General features: G+C 30.5%; 1 long non-coding RNA gene across 1 annotated transcript; it reads left to right on the top strand.

The window, feature by feature from the left end:
* The first annotated feature begins 634 nt into the window (after window positions 1–634).
* Window positions 635–1758, top strand: LOC123704940. Its single transcript, XR_006753230.1, has 2 exons — window positions 635–1051; window positions 1592–1758. It is a non-coding gene; the product is annotated as an uncharacterized LOC123704940 (long non-coding RNA).
* The last annotated feature ends 6783 nt before the right edge of the window (window positions 1759–8541 follow it).

Below are 8541 nucleotides of genomic sequence, written 5' to 3'. Positions count from 1 at the left end.
GATATATTGCCATTAGCATCGGAAACTATTTAGAATAAAGGGCAACATTGATTCGACAAGTGCCTCTAAGTTTCAGGATTGCCATACATGTACGCGATAAGCTAAACCATTATACATTAGCACTTATACATTGTTGTCATAATTAATGCTTTATTAGTGAATATATAATTATTGTATATTTTGTAAATCTATTAAGGATTGCTTTTTATTGTATGAAACCCTCTAACACCGACGACACACGAACAGTTGATACTCAGCCGATGGTCGGCCCGCGGTTGTCTGGAACATTATCCAAACGCATCGAGAAGCATTCGCGGTGGGAATTGCTCAATTATTATCAACATTGCCTGTGTCAGAGCGTTGTTAAAGAGATTGGGATGCTGATGATCACTAACTCAAATTTAACCAAATTTGTAAATATTTAGTTCAATTTATAAATAATTAATTGTAACTATTGTGATATATATTTGACTTTCATTGTAAGTTTAAGTAGAATTATTCAAATATGAATCAGACGTGAGTGTACCCCACGTTGTGTTCTGAAATCGCTTTAATTTGTAGCGTAATTGAAGTTTTTTTTTTGATTGTGTTTCTTTCGTCAATAATAAAGTCATGGCTTCATTGCGATCAGCAGGGCTATTGTCTAATTTTGACACATTAAGTGATCAACATAGTTTTGATGATCACTGAACTTTGATGTCCACTAAAAATTTAAAGATTTGGTATTGCGTATCTTAGTAAGTGGACATCATGTCACGGTGTATTACGGTGCTTATCAACGATTACACCGAACGTCACTATTTTTTATCGACATTATGCAGCCAAATTAAAAATATATACATTTGGTCGTACATTCCATAAATACGTGAGCATATTTAAATCTTACGTGTTATATTAACCGGAACACTTGGGATTTGAAATGTTTACTCTATATGGCGCTAAATTCATAACACTTGAATTTTGGTCTGTCTACAATTACAATTTTGGTCGTCGTTTTGTGTACACAAGTGTATTTGAAAGTTAGAAACAGTAACAAATGAATAAAACTGAGGTAAGTAAGTCATAAAACCCTTGTTTTTAGAGAAATATTAACATTAATTATTTAAATATAAATTTGAAAATTTTTAATATTTGTCCTTTATATTGCTTTGTATAGTTTTATGAAATGTTTAACAAAAATCTATTTTAAAGTACATCTAATAAAATGTAAGTTATTTATTTCAAGCACAATTATATTGTCTTTATATCTTTAACTAATCTCTTTTTGAAAATGACTATTCATGAGAGCTTCTAAATTAGATAGATTTGTCGGAAAAACAGTACTTGAGGAGAAATAAATACATATTATTATTTAATTCCCATTAAATTATCCATTATTTTTAAATATACTTGTTATTGTAATGATGTGTTTTACCTTTCTATAAACTATAGATAGTTAGTTGATTAACAATTTTATCTAATTAATTGTGACAATTTATTTTAATGTATTGAAATCGAAAATAGTTGCTCTAGTTACTCAAAGAAACTACTGAGTACAATATTTAATTTTGAAAATGTAAGTGAATTATTATGCTATTAATTGTTATTTCAGTAAGCCAAGATGAGAGAGTGCCTCGTTGGGCCTATGAGTTGGAAAGCAAGTGATTGGCTGTTGAGGAAAGGCATACAGCTGCTATAGAAAAATTAGCTGCATCACTTACCAAGATACAGGAAGATATACATATATATATTAGTAAATTAAAATGATTTTAAATAGTTTTTGTTATTTTTTATAGTTTACATTAATGTAATTTATTATTATTAATTATTAATTATAACTCTATTCTGAGTTTTTCATAAATAACTGTCTAGATTTAACTAAAAATAACAATTATTGAATTTACATAATCTTTATGGTGTAAATTTCTTTAAAAATAAATAAAAAATATTTTTTTAGATATCAAAAGTTTAATTACTTAAATACCTTGTTTTAACTATTACCTAATTGACACAACTACATCACACTTATAATATCAGAGCATTAACAATGTATGATAATTTATAAATTATACAAGAAATATTGTCATATTCGATTAGAAGCTATAACATTATCTAAGTAAGAAAATATGTACACAGATACAAGTATAAATAATTTTCAGTTAAAACTAATACATTTTTAAGCACAATAAGTATTTATTTAACATATCATCTTCTTGAATTCCATAGTCTCTGTACTAGTTGTTCGGTAAGATCTTGTATAACCTCAACTATAGCATCCTCTCCTAAATCCTGAGACATGCCTGTATTTCGGGTATTTTGGCATTCTGCATATTTGCAATGTTGTGCAGGACCAACACATGCATTCACTATTTTACCAGCAGTAGCTGGATCATAATAAAGTACTCTATGGGCCAACAAAGTTTAACAACTCCAACGTGCTTTGAATAACCCTAAACACCGTTCAACAGTATTCCTGACACGGCAATGAAGGTTGGTATAGTATTCTTCAGGTGTCCCCAGGTCCTGCTCCTAATATTGGTGTCATCATCCAGGGCCGTTGCGCATATCCTGAGTCACCTAAAAACAGTTATAATATTTTATACTCTATGCATACTTCATATGATGCTCACAGAAATTAAATGAAGATTTAGTATTTAATGAAAATGGTTCCAAACATAGGAATCATGTGCTATTTAATTTATAAAACATTATGTTTAATTTGGAATCACATAACTGAAAAGATATACATTAATTATTGTATTATTTTCTATGTAGGTATATCTAAGTATTTATAAATGAGTTATTAATGTCTGTTAAACCTAATACAGATAATTATTAATGTTGAATAGTTATTTTATTGATTTGTAAGTCATCAGTAATAAATTACACATAAAAAAGGAAAAACAAAAGACATGGATATTTTTAAACATTCAATGAAGGAAAAAGTTTCCTATTTAAACATCTCCACCACCAGTTGAAAACCAGCCTTTGTCAAACGAAAATTCGCTATAAATTCTCTTTCAGGCAGCTGTAAAGGATCACCACAGGATCACTGGCATCACGTAATGTAAGCGTCGCCTGGCGTCGCCTTTCAATTCTTAATGCTTTCCTCTTTCTTTCTTCTTCCGCAAATCCAAGTAAAAAAGCACGGGCCATACTTTATAAATTATATGGATACCTACGCTTCTATTGCTCAGTAAAAACCTTTTGGAAAAAAGAAAATGGCCATGTATTTATACTTAAAAAAATATTATCTATCATAGTACATATTAACTCAATGTTATCTATATATTTTTTGTTACTTAAAGTATAGAAACACTTGAAATAAGACGTTAAATCATATACGTGCTATTCTTCCTATATCTTGTTTATATATTTGTAATATTTAACTTATCCGGATTATAGTGTCGATCACTGAGAATTTACAAAACACTGCTCAATACTAGTTCCTTTCACAGCAGATAAAAATAATATAGTGATCAACCTTTTGATGGTCACTTGGCTTACGGAATACCACTTTATAAACTATCGATACAAAAACACCTGTCAAATGTGTTACGGTGGCTTTCAAGTTGATTTGGTGCTCATGACGTCATTTCAGTTGATAACTTAAAATAGCCAATACGAAAAACATGGTTTGACAAGAAATCGTTGAGCACCGTGCAAAGTTATCATCACTATGAAATGTCAAATGAGATACGCAATAGCCCTGCAGGTCATTAATCATAGATACAGAATAATATAAGGAATGATTTTAAATTTATCAAATTATATGTTTCGTAAATATTTTGATACAAAGAGTAAGATTTGTTAAATTCAACACCAATTATTGTAAAATTTAGCTCTATTAAACATTATATGAATAAATTTGAAAAGATTCAGCCAGTTGTTTTATTTTACGCCATTTAGAACGTGTATCCTTTTTGCGATAAAAATTGACTACGGCGATAATCTACCCCATTACCTTTTTATTTGAAATTCCATACATTATTTGAACCTAAACTTCATCCTAGAGAGTCTATGAAATGTACCGACGAGCTTATTGAACTAACTTTTTTAAAAACATATATTTATAAACTAGCGGTCCGCCCCGGCTTCGCCCGTGGTACAATTCACGTTTTCTCTACATAAGAACCTCCTCGAACTTCAAGGAATATTATAAAAAAGGCGCTTACCAACACATTTTGGGATTCATTTTTATATTATATGTACTAGCGGTCCGCCCTGGCTTTGCCCGTGGTACATATTCACGTTTTCTCTACATAAGAACCATCTTCGTACTTCAAGGAATATAATAAAAAAAGAATTAAAGAAATCGGTTCAGCTGTTCTAAAGTTATGCGCTTACCAACACATTTTGGGATTCATTTTTATATTAAGTATAAGAAGATACCTAGCTCGTGTTTTTATGAAACGCACTGTTAAAGTTTTCTGGTTATGAAAATTTTAATTTTTTACAGAGACCAAGGAGACGATTACGAAGTTGAACTTAATCAATTTATCAATTAGAACTAAGATTTATTTTTATAAAATAAATTATATTTAGTTTAAATCGGAGACAGAGTTGTGGTTTTACATTGATTGAGCAATTAACAATGAAACTTTTGAAAACAATTTGTGATACCAAAATGGTACGTTTGTCGTTTAATACGTCATTTTTTACTATACTATAATTAATATTCATTGAATAATCGACGCATGCAACAGATTTTTCAAAACGGAAAGGTTTGAAGGTCAGACCGTAGGAATTTTTTTATCTTGACTACGCCATAATATTATGTCGGTGTATAAGATTTTTTTTAATTTGGTTTTAAAAATATCTAAACTAATAAAAAAAATTGCAATATAATATGTACATATTAAAAATCTCGTGTATCGTGCATGTGGCCCCAAAACTACAACTAGGTACTTAACCGGTCTTGATATAATTTTGTACGACGTTTGCCGAATATTATTTAGTAATAATGAATGATTTAGAATCTTCGCTTAGTAATAGTAGAAAAATGGTAGAAAAATAAATAATACTGAAAACTGATTGATTCGTCAACAAAAAAAAAATGTGCCGATACCTATAAAAAAAGAAAAGATGTATGCTAAACAAAAAACTATAGGACATAGGTACTACTACTATAGGACATAGGTTTAGGTACCTATATGTAGTTACATATTTTGTAAAATTAATTTGTAATACTGAAATGATTTAAAAGAGCAACTATGGAGTTTCTTGCTTGTTCTTCTTCGTAGATACTGCTTTCCGAATCGGTGGTAGGTAAATGTTAAAAATATGTAATGACTATTCAAAAGTGCTTCTCGAAGAAGTCTAATTGAATCTAAGAATTGAACAAATAAATGTGTGTTTGAGTTTGATAGAACCACGATAGAACTGAGAACAATCATCCCACTATATAATAATAATTAATTAATGTGACATATAACCTAAGCATATAACCTTCAAGGATGCTGTTTAAATTTCCTGCTCTATGACGAGACCAGCTGGATAGTATAAATATTATTTTTAAAATGATATTTTAATACAAATAAGAGTAGATAATAATTATTGACATGGATTAGGGCCCGTGTCCCAGCAGAGGAACAAAAAGGGCTGATGATGATACATAAAGGAAGGCAATAAAATTTCTGATATACAATATTATACTTATAGGAATGTGAATGATGGTCTGTACTCTGTAGCATCATAGTCAGCCTGTATTCCTGCTGAGTGTTCAAATTGTACTTGATGATAACCCGCATGGATAGCTTTTCTCTTGACACAAGGGACTAGTGATGGGAATCGAACCGATATTATAATGTCTTATTAACTCAGGCTCCGGAACCAGACACAATAGAAAATCTATTGTGTCTGGGACCGATCGGGCCGCTTGGGGCTCAATGGGTTAATAATGGCTCTCTCCAGCATAGCCTTTACACTTAGTACCTATCTACTTTGAAAAATGATAACTTGTAATAGGTAATTTAGGGAAAAGAATTGCAAAGGTAACTAATGTATTTTTAGTTGATTGACAACGCACACGTTATCACACGGTCAGTGCAGAATGACTGTTTGTTTATGCCAGAGGGCATCGGTTCAATCACCTGTATGGAAAAGGTATGAAACAGTTATAAAACATATTTATCCTCTCTATAGTGTGGTAGGAGTTCAAGTACACTGAAAATATTGAATTGGATCTTTTTTTTTTATTTGCACATTTTCCACAGGTAATCGGTGAAGGAAAATGACGAGAGAAAACCGACACCTCAACCAATTATCAAATTATAATAAAACCCATATTTAGCTTTTTACATGTTTCGCAGTGGGAACAAAACCGGGCTTATGAAGATCATCAAAATCGGTTCACCCAGTAGAAAGTTCTGAGGTAACAAATCCAAGAAAAAATACAGTCGACCTGAGAATTTCCTCCCTATTTAAAAGTCGGTAGAAAATATACTCACAAACCAAGTACCTATAACTATTGTTTTATATTCAGTGCATATTTAAGAATTTATATTGGCGATATGTAACGATTCTTATTATAAAAATTACCTTTGTTATATCATAATATAACAAAGGTAATTTTTATAATGAACATAACGTTCCATAGAACGTTATGTTCTTGAGGTTTAGTACATAAAAATATTTTTCACACAAACTTTGAAACTGATCAATAACTGCATGATCTTGCATCTAACGGTGCATTTACATCCAAAGAGCTCATTCTAACCCAAGTCAAATTCCTTTAGTGTAAACAGGTAGGCGTTGATAATTCTTTCGTTGTTCTTCGAAAAGATTCTATGCAATGATCTTATACTGAACAAGACTAAATACGAGTTTTCTTTTACACTAAAAGATCACGAAAGAATGCTCTTGCTCTAGCTCTATGTTCGTTTGATGTAAATGCACTGTTACTGTTAGATATGTGTTCGTTTGTTATTCTTATGGCATTACTTCATTTGTAACTAGTTACTAGATGGCGTTCTATGATCTTTCTACGTTTTATTGTTCTTTTGATATTATTACTTTTTTGTAATTTCTTTGCGATTGAAACTAATCTGTGAAGAAAGACTCGGCTTTCATATCAGAATACCTTTTATTATCATTTAATCCAACTAATATACTTTACTCTTTGAAGAAAAAATTACTCGAATGATTTGGCTGTTACATACCTATATATTTTATTCTTCCAAGAGTATAATAACACAACACATACATAAGCTATAGAAATACTTAATTTTTCCCATAAGTTCGTCCGCGGGTGAAACCGCTTAATACAGTTAGTAATTTTTATTTAGATGACGTGCAAGCAGGATCTATTTTACACATATTATATTAAACAATCTTATAAAAAGAATTATCAATAGAACAAGGGTAACTCATGATGATTACGAAGCGAAGCAGAGGGACTATGTTTAGATTGGGACTGAAAACTATTAGTTGTGAAGATTATCAAAACGTAGGTACCACTACGAATTATTCGGTAAACATGTAGAATGAACATATTATGTATCTAGATATAAAGCCGATACCATTAGGTAATAATCAATAAAATCCTTGGGCATATGGGATAGGTACTATGGTACCAATTAAGACATTCAAAATTATCACCGACTCGATCTTTCAGGAATCGAAATAAACCGTACAAACTTATATTACAAACGATTGTGTCTTGTGCCTAGAATTAAGAAATAGTAAAATAACGTGTTTATGTGTGTCATAGCTATGAGCTGGCTGACTGAATAATGAGTATTCAAATACCAAAGAGAAGACGATCAAACTCGTTGGTCTCGACACAGAGTGGTACGTCCTTGACGCTTGATGCATTCATATGTTATCCGTTTCTCTATAATAATATACATATATTATGAGCAAGTAAAATATTCAAAGGTTACTTTCTTGGGACATTTTGATCGTTTCGAAAATTTTCTCAATTAATTTGTTAATTTTATCCTTGTCGGTTAGGTAATACCGTCATAATAAAATGATGATGACATTAGTATTTTAACACTACTTAGTGTAAAAATATAATACTTCTATTTAAAGTATTTAATCTCTCTCACGAAAAGACTTGATTGGTTACCTCTTCTGATGCATACGGGACTTCCCTTCTTACTCTGAAATTAACGTCTACCCCACATATCCGCTGCCGTTATAAAACCGGAAAATGGTTCAATTCGTGGTACATGAATCTTTTGAAAAATAAAATAAACGTGGTCGTGAGTAAGATGGATATGCATAATAATATTGTTGTAACATTGTTTTGATTTTTATCAAAAATGTGTTCTTTTTAAAGTACATCATATTTAAATATTGACGTACCTAATATGTACTTAGATGAGAAGCTATAGTTTTGTTTCAGATAATTTTAAGCATGATTATGAACCTAGTAGATTGTATCAATGCATACAAAATATAATTTATTTTATATTTAATAGAATAATAATTCGGATATTCCATTATATAAGGAAAGTGGATGGACAATATTATAAAACAATTTCTTGGAATTAAAAAAATTTACGCGTATTTTAAGTTTTTTGTCGAAGTATTGAAGTTTTACTTTTAACTTATGCT

This window comes from Colias croceus, chromosome Z (assembly GCF_905220415.1).
Source record: "Colias croceus chromosome Z, ilColCroc2.1".
NCBI classification, from domain to species: Eukaryota; Metazoa; Arthropoda; class Insecta; order Lepidoptera; family Pieridae; genus Colias; species Colias croceus.
This window is presented reverse-complemented; position numbering and strand designations above follow the sequence as displayed.